This window comes from Vidua chalybeata, chromosome 6 (genome assembly GCF_026979565.1).
Source record: "Vidua chalybeata isolate OUT-0048 chromosome 6, bVidCha1 merged haplotype, whole genome shotgun sequence".
In the NCBI taxonomy this organism is placed as follows: domain Eukaryota; kingdom Metazoa; phylum Chordata; class Aves; order Passeriformes; family Viduidae; genus Vidua; species Vidua chalybeata.
This window is the reverse complement of record NC_071535.1, coordinates 26715130-26728319: the sequence shown is the minus strand read 5'-3', so window position 1 is coordinate 26728319 and position 13190 is coordinate 26715130. Positions and strand designations below refer to the sequence as shown.

At 40.3% G+C, this 13190-nt stretch overlaps 1 protein-coding gene across 2 annotated transcripts in view; it reads left to right on the top strand.

Moving 5' to 3' along the window:
• The first annotated feature begins 4590 nt into the window (after positions 1 to 4590).
• Positions 4591 to 13190, top strand: part of ARHGAP5 (Rho GTPase activating protein 5) — a 45995-nt gene continuing 37395 nt past the window's right edge. For both annotated transcript variants that reach the window (XM_053945288.1, XM_053945289.1), the window contains exons 1-2: positions 4591 to 4676; positions 11687 to 11793. The gene's annotated coding sequence lies outside the window, so the exon portion shown is untranslated. The remainder of the gene's footprint in view (positions 4677 to 11686; positions 11794 to 13190) is intronic.

Below are 13190 nucleotides of genomic sequence, written 5' to 3'. Positions count from 1 at the left end.
TGAACCAACGAATACATGTAAGGTGTCTGGCTAATTTTCTTTTACAGTTAATTTTTAAAAGAAGAATTATGGCTTCAATATTTTTTCTCAGTCTCCCTCTCATGCTCTGTTAGATCTTTCTGCACTTATTTGGGATTTTCCAGTCCCTAGAAGTCATGGGGTTCATACCAGCAGAGTGGAACATAGCAAGGCTTATAAAAAAACAGGCCTTCATAGCACAAATATTGAATGTGTGAATTATGTGAATGCTTGATTTTGCATAAGCCAGGTTCATTGCAATCACTGATCATGCTCTTGATGTTTCTTTTGAAATGGTAGATGATCCAAATTAATAAAAAATGCTGATCAATGTAGTATTTAATTTGAAAAATGAATAAAATATTTGTTTAAAAAAACCACAACCCCAAAACCTGAAGCCCCAAACTAGAACAAGGGTAGAGAGGGAGAAATGTAAAAAAAGGCAAGCTTTCTACCTGCTCTTTGTTTTGTCAGGTGTACTGATCACAAAACTAGTAATGCTGGTGAGCTTCCCCCTCAATGCCATAGAATTATGCAATGATGTGGGTCTCTTAGTAAGTAAATGCATTTATCTAGATGATTTTTATTAGAGACCAAACAGGCTCCCCTTAAGAATTTGATATGATGGTGTGAGTATTTATGCTCCTATTCTGCCCTCTCTTCCTTTATACAAATGTTTTTATGTGGAGCAAAATGAATTAACATGAGCATATATAGTAGAACAAAGTGCATGGAGATTTTCTCACAAAGAGGGTGCTGTAACACTGATTCTTAAACTTTATGCAAAACAGTGCCTTTCCCTTGAAGTGAGACAGACCTGGCAGTTCTCCTGTTTAATGAGGGATGTTGGGGAAGAGGTCTGAAAAGCAGCTTGTAGTAATATAATATGTGCAGATTTCATGTTCTGCAACCACCAACAGCACATTGATTTTTGGTTCAGTACACTGGTAAGATTGCTTGTTTTGCACTTCCAAGTGCTGCAATGAAAGCAGTGATGGAGGAGTGAGGGCAATTAAGAAAATGCTGTGCCCATGAGAAGTATGTGCATTGCTCATCTGATTTGTGGTTTGAAATCCACCAATTCCAGATGCATGAGGAGATATGCATTTGCCTCCCATCTGGCTTCAGATCACCAGAATCAGAGGAAATTGATGTGCAGGCTACTAGAGATATACCAAATGCTTATTTTATTTGTGTTTATAATCAGCCCTTGAAGTATGAGGATATTTCTAAGGGGAAATCTGCTACAGGAAAAGGCTCGACTAACAATAGTCATTATAAATAACAAATGTTGCAAATCATTAATGACTTTCTTCTGAGTTTCTGAAGGTTTACTAAAATGTTTCTTTGGGCTGCCTTTCTGTATAATTTACAAAACACTAACCTACCTAAATTATTAATTGTTTTTCATTATTATAGTTTATTTTTATGCCGTCTCTGAGTTACTGTGCTCCCTGTATTCTACTTAGTCATTGAAAGGGCTTTTTGAAAGATTTCTTCTAACGAATATTCACAAATATTTCTGAACAATTTTAATAAAATTTTATATTAAAATACCTTGATGGAGTTGTTTTAATTTATCTTACTACTTCACTAGTGACATAAAATCTTTAAGTAGTCTTAGAAATCTAAATATTATGCTCTCAAAAGGGCATAAAACTACCTGTTTTCTCATGGATTTGCAATTTTCTCACCACTTTCCCTTTGAAACTTTATAAACCTTGCATGTCTTTTTAATATGCATCTGACATGATCTATGGGTGTATCTCTACCCAATAGTTTACATTAAACTGCAAAGTTATAAATTTCATAGAGTCTAGGATAAACACTGTGTCAGTAATCTGCTTAGAACCCTGCTTGTTGGTTCATTGGACATAATTATTGACTTTTTGTAGCTTTATGCAAAATCAAGGGGTTTAATAAGCTCTGCAATACCATAGCAAGATGCCTACTGCAGCCTGACAGAACTTTTGTATGCTTCCTGGAACACCACAAGCAAAGTGAGTTTCTGCACAGCAGTTTCCTCTGATGATGGTGATCTGATGTGAGGAAATCTATATGAAAATCAATTTCTGGCTTTACAGTCTTCCTGTGTTATATTAATTTTTGGAAGACTATTTAGGATCAGAGGAAGAAGAATTAGCTGATCTAATTCTGCCTGAAAACCTGTTTTTTCTTTCAAGGAGTGCTTTTGGAGTTGGTGGTGTATCTTACCAGGGTAACATCACAGGAAACCACTGGGGCCTGTTGCCTTTTGTCTGGCTGCTGTGCATCCTTGTGAAGAGTTCCTCCACGCTCCCTGCAGCCAATGACCCTGCCAGCTGTTTCCAACTGAGGCACTCCTTGCTGGCCTTACATGCTTCAGGGTTGAGCTTGCTGGGAGAAACTTCCTGCTATTCCCAAGCCTATTCACCTTGCTGAGCTTTTTTTTTAAACTAAAATCAGGATGAAAGTAATTTCTACAATCAATTCCTATATGAGACATCTCCTACATGATGGAGTTTTACCAAAATTCCCTAATATTAACTGTTTATAGTAATTAATACCTAAGCAGAGTTTCAGAAGGGTACAGATCTCCTTTAAATTTGTGTTAAGCTAAGAAACCGCAAAAGTTTTTTTTGTCATATGAATAGAAGCTTTTGATTCTGGTAAAGTGAAATGGGGCTTTAACACTCCAAGGTATCCATTTCAACAACCTCCTTCCTCAAACAACTCAAAATCAAGTAATTAAAATTAAGTTCTAGTTTTATGCTTATTTAGCTAGCTTTTCTGTCCTTTCTTTATTTTTTAAACTAGCACGTGATTGCAAAAACTCTTGAGCAATTGCTGCGATTACAATGTCAAATAATTTTATGATTTTAATGTGGACCTACCTAAGGTGAGTATTTCTACAAATATTCTCATGTAATGCAGTGTCTGTGCTAGGCTGTTCAGTCATATTTAACACAAAATGGTTTAGCTAGTTAGAATTTTCTTAAAAATTCAAGTTTACAGGCAATGTGTCTTTAGAAAGGATCTGATGTTGTAAATCTTTTAATTTCCTAATTTTCAGATGTAAAACCGTAAGATGTGCATACAGTATGCAAAATTGCACAGAATAAACCATATTGTTATTAAATATTATGATTACAAATATAACAGTCAAAACTTGGACTGTGCCAAGAATGAGGTTGCTAGTAAAATATTAATTTTTCCTTTGTATGCATACATATAAACGATCTTTAGTAATAAATGATGCACAGCATATGCATTTCTGTGTGCACAGAGATAAGGTGTATGTGTATGATGACCACAGGTGTCCTGTTCCCTGTGGTGGATAGAACAGATTAGCACGTACTTACTAGCTCCTTTACACGTGCCATGCCTCACCTGCCACTGCCTGAGGAAACCCAGCTCCAGAGGCAGGAGCACAAAGCTCCTCAGCCCCATCCCTGTGGGGTTGGGGTTTATGTACAACCCTGGAGAGTTCTGAGAGTGGGAGCGGGATTTCACCTCCTGCAAGCCAAGCGGGGACCCCTCCGAGTGCCTGGGCTGCCTTGGGGTGCTCAACCTGACTGCCAGGGTGTCCAGTGCCTGGTGTGCCCTGCGAAGGAATGTCCTGCAGGGATCCCCAGGGTGTCCAGTGCCTGGTGTGCCCTGCGAAGGAATGTCCTGCAGGGATCCCCAGGGTGTCCAGTGCCTGGTGTGCCCTGCGAAGGAATGTCCTATGCATTGTCCCACAAAGGTGGGCATCCCACCTGCTGGCTGCGAGCAGCCCCACTGCAGTGCCCTTTTTCTTTAATGATTAACAAACGAAAGAAGTGCTGTGTTACACCGGCTAAACCTGGGAAATATTGTGAAAAGTTATAGGCAGCCGGGCATGAGAGGAGCTAGGGGCACAGCAGGCTGACCAAAACAGCATTTTGGCATCTCTTAATTCCATCCCGGTCAACCGCCAATCTCCTTTCTTGCAGGCATCGCTGCTGGCTGTAGGCCCGAGCTTAGGCTGGCCCCCACCCGACAGAGCCGGTGGCCCGGGATCAAGCCCGTGGCCGCCTCCACACCTCGGAGCCACTCTCGCGCTGGGGCGCGGCAGCGTCCCGGCCTGCTCCGCTGCCCGAGGCGGGATTCGAACCGCGGTCCCCAAGACTCCCGGCTCTCCGCGATACCCGCGCGGCCACCAGGGCAGGAGCGGGCGCGCGCGGCGCGCGCCCCTGCACGGGCCAGGGAGGAGGGGGGAGGCGGGGCGGCGCGCGTGCGCGCGCAGCTGGGTGCCGGCCGCGCGCGCCCTCCCAGGCTTCCCAGGGAATCCAGCGACAGCAGGAAGAGGCTCTTTCCCGCGCACGCGCAGCTGGCCGGGCGGGCGCGCGCTGAGCCGCGGCGGCGGGAGGGAGGGGGGAGGGGAGGGAAGCTGCTGAGGTAAAGTTAGGGGGAGAGAGAGACTCCGTCAGCGAAGCGAGAGCCGGGGAGGCTCGGCGGCCGCCATTACTGAGCGCCGGGGAGAGAGCGGAGAGGCGGGACGGGGCTGCGGCGGCCGGGAGCGCTCGGGAGCTGCGGGCCGGAGAGCGGAGAGAGCCCCGCGGGGAGGAGAAGCCGCCGGGGGCGCCGGCGTGGAGAGAGCGTCCCGGGAATGCTGCCGCTCCCGCAGCCGCCGAGGAGCCGGATCCCGACGGCGCGAGGTGAGGGGAGGAATGCGGTCCCGTGGGAGCCGGCCCGGCCTGAAGCGGGGCGGCCGGCCCGGCAGGCGGAAGGGGAGCGGGGGGAGGAGGCGGCTGCAGCCCGGCGAGCCGGCGCGGCGGCCGCTGGCTGTAACCAGTTCGGAGGGTTGGGGCCGCGTGGGGAGCGGGCAGCGGCCCCGCGCCCCCCGCCCGGCCCCCTCGGCCCCGCCGCGCCACGGAGGGCAGGCGGGAAGGGCAGGGAGCGGGGTGCCTGGTCCCAGACAGGTGATGAAGGCCTGAGCAATGGGAGGGTCTGAGCCTGCTGTACGAGGCTGCCAGCTGGTCACGGCTCTCTAGGGAGGGAGGAAGGCAGGAAGGGGAGCTTCCCTGCTCCTCTCTTCTTCCTTCCTCATTCCCTTCTTCTGCCTAGTCTTTTAGCTTCCTTCTTTCCATTCCCACTGCCTTTCTCCCCTTTTCTCCTTTCTCTATACTTATTTTCATCTTCATTACCCCCTAATACTCATTCATGCCTTCTCTGCTCTTTTCTTCCTCTACTAAATTTGAGTAGTTGTCCATTCTCCTCCTCCTTCCTTTCACCTTCAAATATTGCTCTATATTAAATTTCAGAAAACTTCACTCTCCTAATGAGGTGTGTGCACTTCTGTTTTTCCACCAGGTGGATTTTAAGGCTTTGGAATAGGGTAGCCAGTTGCAGTGTTGCAGATTTCAAGCGTTTTGAATCCCTTCAACCAGCATAACCTTTAGACTCTCTCCACCCAAGGGAATTACCAGAGACATACAGATGTAATGCTATGGTGTTGTAGCTGTAAGACATAAGTATGAAACACTGCTTTAATTAAAAAAAGAAGCAGGACTATACAGTTATAAAAGGAAGACATACTTGTCACCGTATTCCCACAATACACCCCACCCCTCTGTACTCCCCTCTTTTGCTCTCTCCAGTATTGCTTTTGATATCAGTGTGGAATATTTCCTTAATAAGTAGGAGGGGAACGATTTTAATCTAGACCAAAATAGGCCTGTGGGGGTATGTGTGTATTCTTTAGTTTAGTGTCATGCAGATAAACTGGCGGGTTTTTTTTTTTTTTTTCTTAATAAAGATCCTTGACAGAAATTTGAAAACTCTACACTGCAGAGTAAAAGCAGTAGAGAGAGAACAGCATTGGCTGGTCAATTGGACGTCCATTTTAAACCTGTGCATTGAAGCCAGTTGCAGCACTGATGCTTGTATACTTATTTCATAATGAATGAGGAGTTAATAGGTGGCATTTTTGTCAGTTGTGCTGTCTTACCTTCTGAAGAGTGTTCCGCATGACAGTCGTTTTCAGCAGTGACATCAGTGACCGGAGTTAACTGCCTTCTGATACTTATTTATAGTACATATCTAAAGTAAGGGCATTACAAATATTCATCCAGGTGCATACTTTTCATTTTTTGTCCTGCTTTGAAAATTATTTTTAAGAAGTGCTAAAATTCTTAAAATTCTATTTATAGTACTCTACTAAAACTCTGTTACTAGAGCTCAAAAAGTATGATGCAAATGTAAGGGTTTTTTTTAAAGTCTGTAGTACATAAAGTATGGGAAATTGTTTAAGCATTTGTTACCTTATCACTAACTTGTTTTAGTATAAGTTGCTTATAAGTGTGGAACATATTGAGCTGAAATAGCATTTTCCCCCTGAAGTATCCCTATCTAAAGCAGCTGCCATTATTGTAAAATTGTAAATAATTGCAACCAAAGGCCTACCGCTCACTGTTATTGGACTTCACTTTAGCTAAGGTGTTGCATGTGTAACATAATCCAATTAAATACTTTAGGCTCAGACTAAATTGTTTTAAAATGCTATATTTAGCACTAACAGAACCAAATGCTCCACATGTTTTTCAAGCTATGTGCTTTCCTAAAGCTGTAGGTGTTTTTTCTGTGTGCAGACTTTGTAGAAGAGAAAAGCACTGATCATAATAATAGATTGTTCTGTGTAAGTTTCCCTGCTGGGACTTGTTATTTGAGTAGATAGTGCAAAAATAATTCCATTATGTTTAATAAAGATATTAGAAGCATGCTTGACGCTATCTTAAGGCTTCCAAAAGTACTTTCTTGACACAAGATAAATCCCATATACTGGTATCCTTCAGGAATATTTAGCATAAAACTTCACAAAGCAGTCCTCATCACTCTGTTCAGTAGGCTGCTCCGCGGTGTGTCCCCAGGATTCTGTGCAGAAGGCGTTCTTGGGGGCTGACGTGCCGCGACCTTCTCCGGGAGAGTGGCACTTCGGAAGCCAAACACCCATCGCGGAGTACTGCTGGCACGGTTACGTCGGGCGAACTGAAAACAGCCCCGATTGTGGCCATGACGTAGCCGTGCGAGCGAGCCCGTGGTGCATTCCTGCTCGGTGATAAGGCAGGAATGCTTTCCAGAGGGGCCTGCGTCCCGCGGCCGGGGAGGCTCTGCCGCCAGGGGGCTTTGTCCGCGCCGTGCCCGCGCCCCCCGCCCGCACGGCCCGCAGGGAGCGCAGCGCAGTTTAGGGGGTCCCGCTCACCCTGGGAGTTCCGGATTAGCGCTCCCGGGGCTTTTCCTCCCCTGGATCTGTTTTACGTCTCTCCTGATGGGCACACAAAATACTTAATCACTCTTTAATCGCTCTTTGTTTGGTTGGTTCTTTTTTTTATTTCTTACTCTGATAATTTTTAGCCTAAAGGTTAGTGTAAGTGAGCTGGAAGAGTATTGCATTTTATAGATTGTTTGAACCATCTCATCACTTCCTTATAATTACAGATTTGGTGAAATATTTAAAGGAAAGCAAGTTTATAGTTCCTCACAAGAAAATCTGAAACAAATGTGAAGTTATTTTGAATTTGCATGTTAACTGTGTTTTTCTAGTACATCTATTGGAAAACAAAATAATTAATCTGTGGCTAGTTCTGCACATTACATTTTGTGGTAAATAAGAGTTGTTTCTTTGGCTTTGAGTTAAATTCCCATGCATTTTTAGCAGTTCTGCATCAATTTCCATTCAAACATGACAGAAGAATGTTTGCATTTAACAAAGGAAAACCAATACCTGCATGCACAATTTTTGGAAAAGTATATATAGTTGCATTTTGGCATTTATTTATTTAAGTTGGCTAATTTTTATGCAGAATATTATTTGCTGCTTGTATATGCCATTTCCCTTTCTCATTTAGTAATTTTAAGAAGGGGTTAACCAGTGTTGTTTTACACAGGTAGAAATGACACATATAGCTTGTACAAGGTCAAACAACAAACTAAGCTTTATGGTGTTGAGTCCTGGATTCTATACTGCAGTTGCTCATGAAGCAAAATAATACAAAATGATCCAGATCTGTGGATCAGTAAAAATTAGTTGTAGTTGCCCATACCAGGATGTAAATTTTTCTTGTTTTTTTCTCCCAGGAAATGCATTTTAGCCCTTTTTCTGTCCTTACTTTAATCCCTCCTTCTTTGTCTTCTTCCTTTTTTCTTCTTCTATTTTTATAAGATGGATCCCCTTTGTAAAATTTCTCCATTAGTTCTTTTGTGTTTTTCCTGAGTATCTCCACAAATAAGCCTGATTGGGAGACTCTGGAAAACTTCTCTGACCACTCTGCATGTTTTTGGTTGGAGCTTATCCTATACAAAAAGAATTAAGAATTTATTACTTCTGTAATCTTGCACTTTCCTTCCCTGTTAAAATACAGCCTTTGAAACTATATTGAATGCTTTCAGATATTCAAAAACCTGAAAATAAGTAACTTGAGACCTGAGTTCAGAATACTGCTATGCTGGTAATTTGAACCTTTGCAGTTTACCTTTTTATTGTACCTTGATTTAATTTATGTAGGTTTTTTTTTTTTTTTGTTGTTGTTGGTTTTTTTTTTTGTTGTGTTTTTTTTTTTTTTTTTTTTTTTTTTTTTTTAATAGATGCCCTGGGACTGCTAGATTCCACCTAAAGAATGATGTTTTGGATTCAGAAATAATACTTAGGCTCTGATTTAATTTTGAGTAATACACAGGCAGTCTTCAGTGTATTATTATTAATAGAAGACATTTATTGAGCTTAGTAGGAACTAAGAGCTTTGAACTTCTGTTTTTTATCACAGTTTTTCATTGCTTTATAATGTGAAGTTGGCCAATTGAGGTTTCTTTTTTATTTTTAATACATTGATTACTTTGCTTTTGTAAGGACTAGGCTACAGAGCTCCTTCAGGGATTATAGTTGGCTGTCATACTAACCAAATCTGAAGTGAACAGCAGTTGGAGTCATCCATTCTCATCCTTCATTTCCCTAGCACGATTAATCAGCATACCACTTCAACTGAATTTCTTTTCAGCCAGAGGATCACTGTTGTCCTTTACTGTCCTGCTGTTGCTTGGTTGAGTTAAATTTCTGATAAGCAATCTGAATAATGTTTTTTCTCATGTTGGCTGATACTTGGGTAATTGTTGTATTTACCATTATTTATAAATAAGGTTTCAAGTATGGTTAGTTAAGGTTACTTGTGAAGGCAAGAATATCGGTGTGTTTGGAAAGTGGACAGGATACATCACTCAACAGACTTAAGTGATTTGAAATTGTTGATAAGGTGACATTTGTATACTCTGGTTTCATTTCTAAGAAAGATTTTCACCTGAAGGGAAGATTTCTTATGCTTGCTTGAGTGAAAAGATAGCTCTTGGTAAATACTGAATGAGAAATGATGACATTACGTTAAGATACATCAACATTTGTTTTCTCTAACTGTTTGTTAAAAGAGGAAACAGTTGAATTCTTACTCTGTTTTGGGTAGGGCTATAGTTACTGTTGTGCTGATAGATCTCAGACGTTGGGTACTGTAGTAAATGTTTTTCCAATGCCAAATTTTGGTTCTCAAAAAGTATGAAGTGAGAAATGACTTGGTATAAAAACTTGGTGTCAGTAGTTACTTGAATCTGGAGCTGTAACTTTCTTGGAGTCATGGTCCATGTATTTTGAGTGCACAACACTATGAAACTCATCCTCCAGACCATTTCAGTGATGCCTAATGTGTTTGAATTTACTTGATGATCTGCTGTGAAGGTTACAGTAAGTTTTTTTTGGTGTATTCATACACTTTGTAAAGCAGACTAGGCTGTGATGGGCCTTTTATTCACATGTGCTTCTCTTTGCTTGGCCAGTTAATTTACAAACACAGTTGCAAGAATATGCTGATTGAAACGAACCCCAGAAAATACTAATCCATAAACTGTTGTGTCTAGGCAACACTACAGAGTGAGTAAAGGACTTGAGGGAAAACACTCCTTATTTTCCCTGTTGGCAGCTGCTTAAATACTTGGTGGTCATAAGCAATTCTGTGGACTCTTTCAGGCAAGAAATTTTTGCTTCAGCCATGTTAGGCCTAAAACATTTTTAGATTCAGAAAGCAATTTTGGAGGATATTGAGAAATACTCAAGAGTATTTATCTGTAAGTGATTTTTTTACTGTGGACTCATCTACAAGTTCCTGTGCAGCCACAATTACTTAATACTGATAGATGATTAATTCTTTAAGTATTTATTATTCGCTAATAATATGGCATTCTATTCTAGTGTTTAGAATTCAGCTTGGAAGACTTTGGGATACATGTATTTGTAAATAGGGTGTTTTCTGGTGTCTTAATGTTTCTGACTGATGTTGTGGAGCCCTGTATTTGAGCTTTCTCTTGTGACAGTGTCCCTCAAGCCTCAGATGCATTCTTGCAAGTGGAGACGCTTTTCTCTTACTCTGTCTGCTCTTCCACATACTCTGAGTTCTTCAGAGTCCCATTGTGTTTTTCCTCATGAGCGAGTATTTGCTCTGCTCAGCTAGCTGTGGATGTAGAGGAGTGCCACAGCTTGGAGGTAAGGGCAAGGAACAGGACTTACTGCCTATCTTCTCTGTCAAGTGATAGAATTTAGCAATGAAGCTCAGCCAGGCTTAATGCTGGACTGATAGACTGCTGCCTGTTGATTTTGGTGTTGTTTGGTACCACAAGATTAGTTACTGTTGTTTTGGTATATTGTTTATCAGTATTGCCAAACCTTTTTTGTCCAAAAGAAAATTTACTAGAGCAAAGTGAATATTATTCCCAAAGCAAAACGAAATTAAGAGTATAATTGTAAATGGCAAAACAAGAAAGAGCTCAGTTGTTTTGATGTAGTATTTAGCACATATACAGCGTGGTGCTGCATCTTGCTTAACAATGACACCTTTCCTTAGTTGAAAATGGCTTACATAATATTCCAGTGCAAGTGCCTCAAGTTACTTTCCTGTTCTGCATCACAGTGTGTGGAGCACCGGCCTGGCAAAGTCTGGGTTTTGTGTGGATGCAAAAGGAAGAACAATGGAAGAGAGTTCTGTGTTTGATTACTTTATAGTAGCATCCCTGCAGTGAGATCAGCGCTTAGGGTTATATTAATAATTTGTACCCTAGCTGAGAATTCAAAATCTTCAAATACAATTATGCTTTCAATTTCTAATTTGTCAAAGTTTGTGAGTCCTTTTAATTTAGAAGTGGTGTACTACAGGTAAAAGGGTTTTGAGGTAGACTGTATCTTTTTCCTATTAATAGAATATATGTACATAGACATATATTTGTTCCATGTATTTTGTACTTATCCCAACTTCATCTTGCAAACCTATGTTCTGAATACTTTAGAATTCCAAATTATTCTACAAGTGATTAGTGATTTTTATAGCTCATATGTTATCTGAGAAACTACATTATTTTTTTTTCAGAGCAGGCTTCTGCAACCTAGGTGTTGTTGAAGTATCAAGTTGAAATTCGAATCACAATCACCTAAGAATTCTACCCTCTCTGAAATACGAATAGGTGTGCTTACAGGATTTAAACCCTCCAAATTTAGACAAAGACCAGCTTGAGCTTTGTTTATGGGTTTAAAATAAGGAAAACAATCCTTATGCATAGGTGAAGTGTTGTACCTTCTCTGATTGCTGCTTCTTCCTTCATAAACTTGAAACTTTCAATGGTTCTTATTTTTTGTTTTCAGATCCCTCAGGGAAGGACTTACTGAAGGGCACTGTTTAAATGTGTGACATTACTGCAGGGAGATCGCAGCAGGATAGTAATCTTGCTTTGCACCTCTTTTTCCTAAGGGTAAGTTTGGGCTTTAGGCCTTTATAATGTGTTTAAAGGTGGGTAAATAAGTACAAGCTGCTACCTTATTTTCTTTATAACTACTCTTGGAAATCTAAAAGTCTGTAGAGACAAGGTCCTACAGTGCATCTGTAGATGGTCAGAGATTCTTCCTGCAGTGATGTCAGATGCTTTGTATTATTTTCAATCCTAAGACTGAAATTAGTTGGGGAACTCAAACAACCCCTCCTTTGAATCTGTAACAAAGGTGGGGGGCAGGGTTAGATGAATCGTAGTGTTTACAATTTGTTATAATTGAATTAGCCAGATTGAACTAAGATAATGGAACTAATTTACAATGAATTTCCAGTGTGCATGCTTTAAAACAGTGCAAAACGATAAAGTAAATTTACATTAGTGGTATAGTGAAATGGAAAATCTTCCATTTGGAGAACAATTTAATGATGATTACATATTAAATGTGAAGCCATTATAATGTCAGATTTTTACCAGTTTTATTACTTAATTAACATAGATTTTGTTCTGTGACTTTGTACAATCAGTGCAAAGTAGGAACTGTATTTAAAAAAAAAAAACAGAAACAAACCCATGCTGGTTTTAAATATCTTTAGTGATTCAGCTTTTACTATGGTTTAAATCTTTCATGTCAGAACTTTAATGAGAGACTGATGTGTTTGTTCTCCCTTTGTCAGCGTCCCTTTTCACCTTACTCTTTGTAATTACTTGCTTAAAAATGTATTGATTTAAAAAAAAAATTTGTAGATGGAGGATGAACAATGTTTGCTACTGAGGATGTGGAGTATCTGAAAGTATTGATTGTTTCCTATAAACTAATTGCAAATTGACAGTGTCTTCCTGATAAAATGAAGTAATCATGTGGATGAAGATTTTTATGTTCTAGTTTAGTCCACATGAAGTCTGTATTGTGCAGTGGCAAACAGAAAACATTTTATAGTGAAAGTGCTGACTGAATTTCTCATTCTAACAGTTTGAATGATGCTACTATGATAAGCTTTGCTTTAGAAAGAAAACACTAGGTTTATTTGTAGTAATATAAATACTGCTTGTAAAGGATGTTATTTTTGCTAAGTATTTTTATTTCTGGAGCCATTTTCTGATAGGTCCAAATTCTGTCTTTTAAGAATATAATAAACACAGTGGAAACAGTAAAAAGGAAAATTTAAAATAAGAGTTGTCTTTCTGAATGGGTCTTTGAGTAATCTGATTTAACCAAAAAAGAATTCTAAAATCTGGCATAAAAGTTTCAGTTTTTGCAATATAAAAGTTCTTGAGTATAAAAAAAGGTTGTTCCTCTTAATTTTGTAATGAAATTGATACTTTCTTTGTAAAAAATGTATTTTCCTTTTCTGTGATTTCCATAACTAACAGCTGGTTTT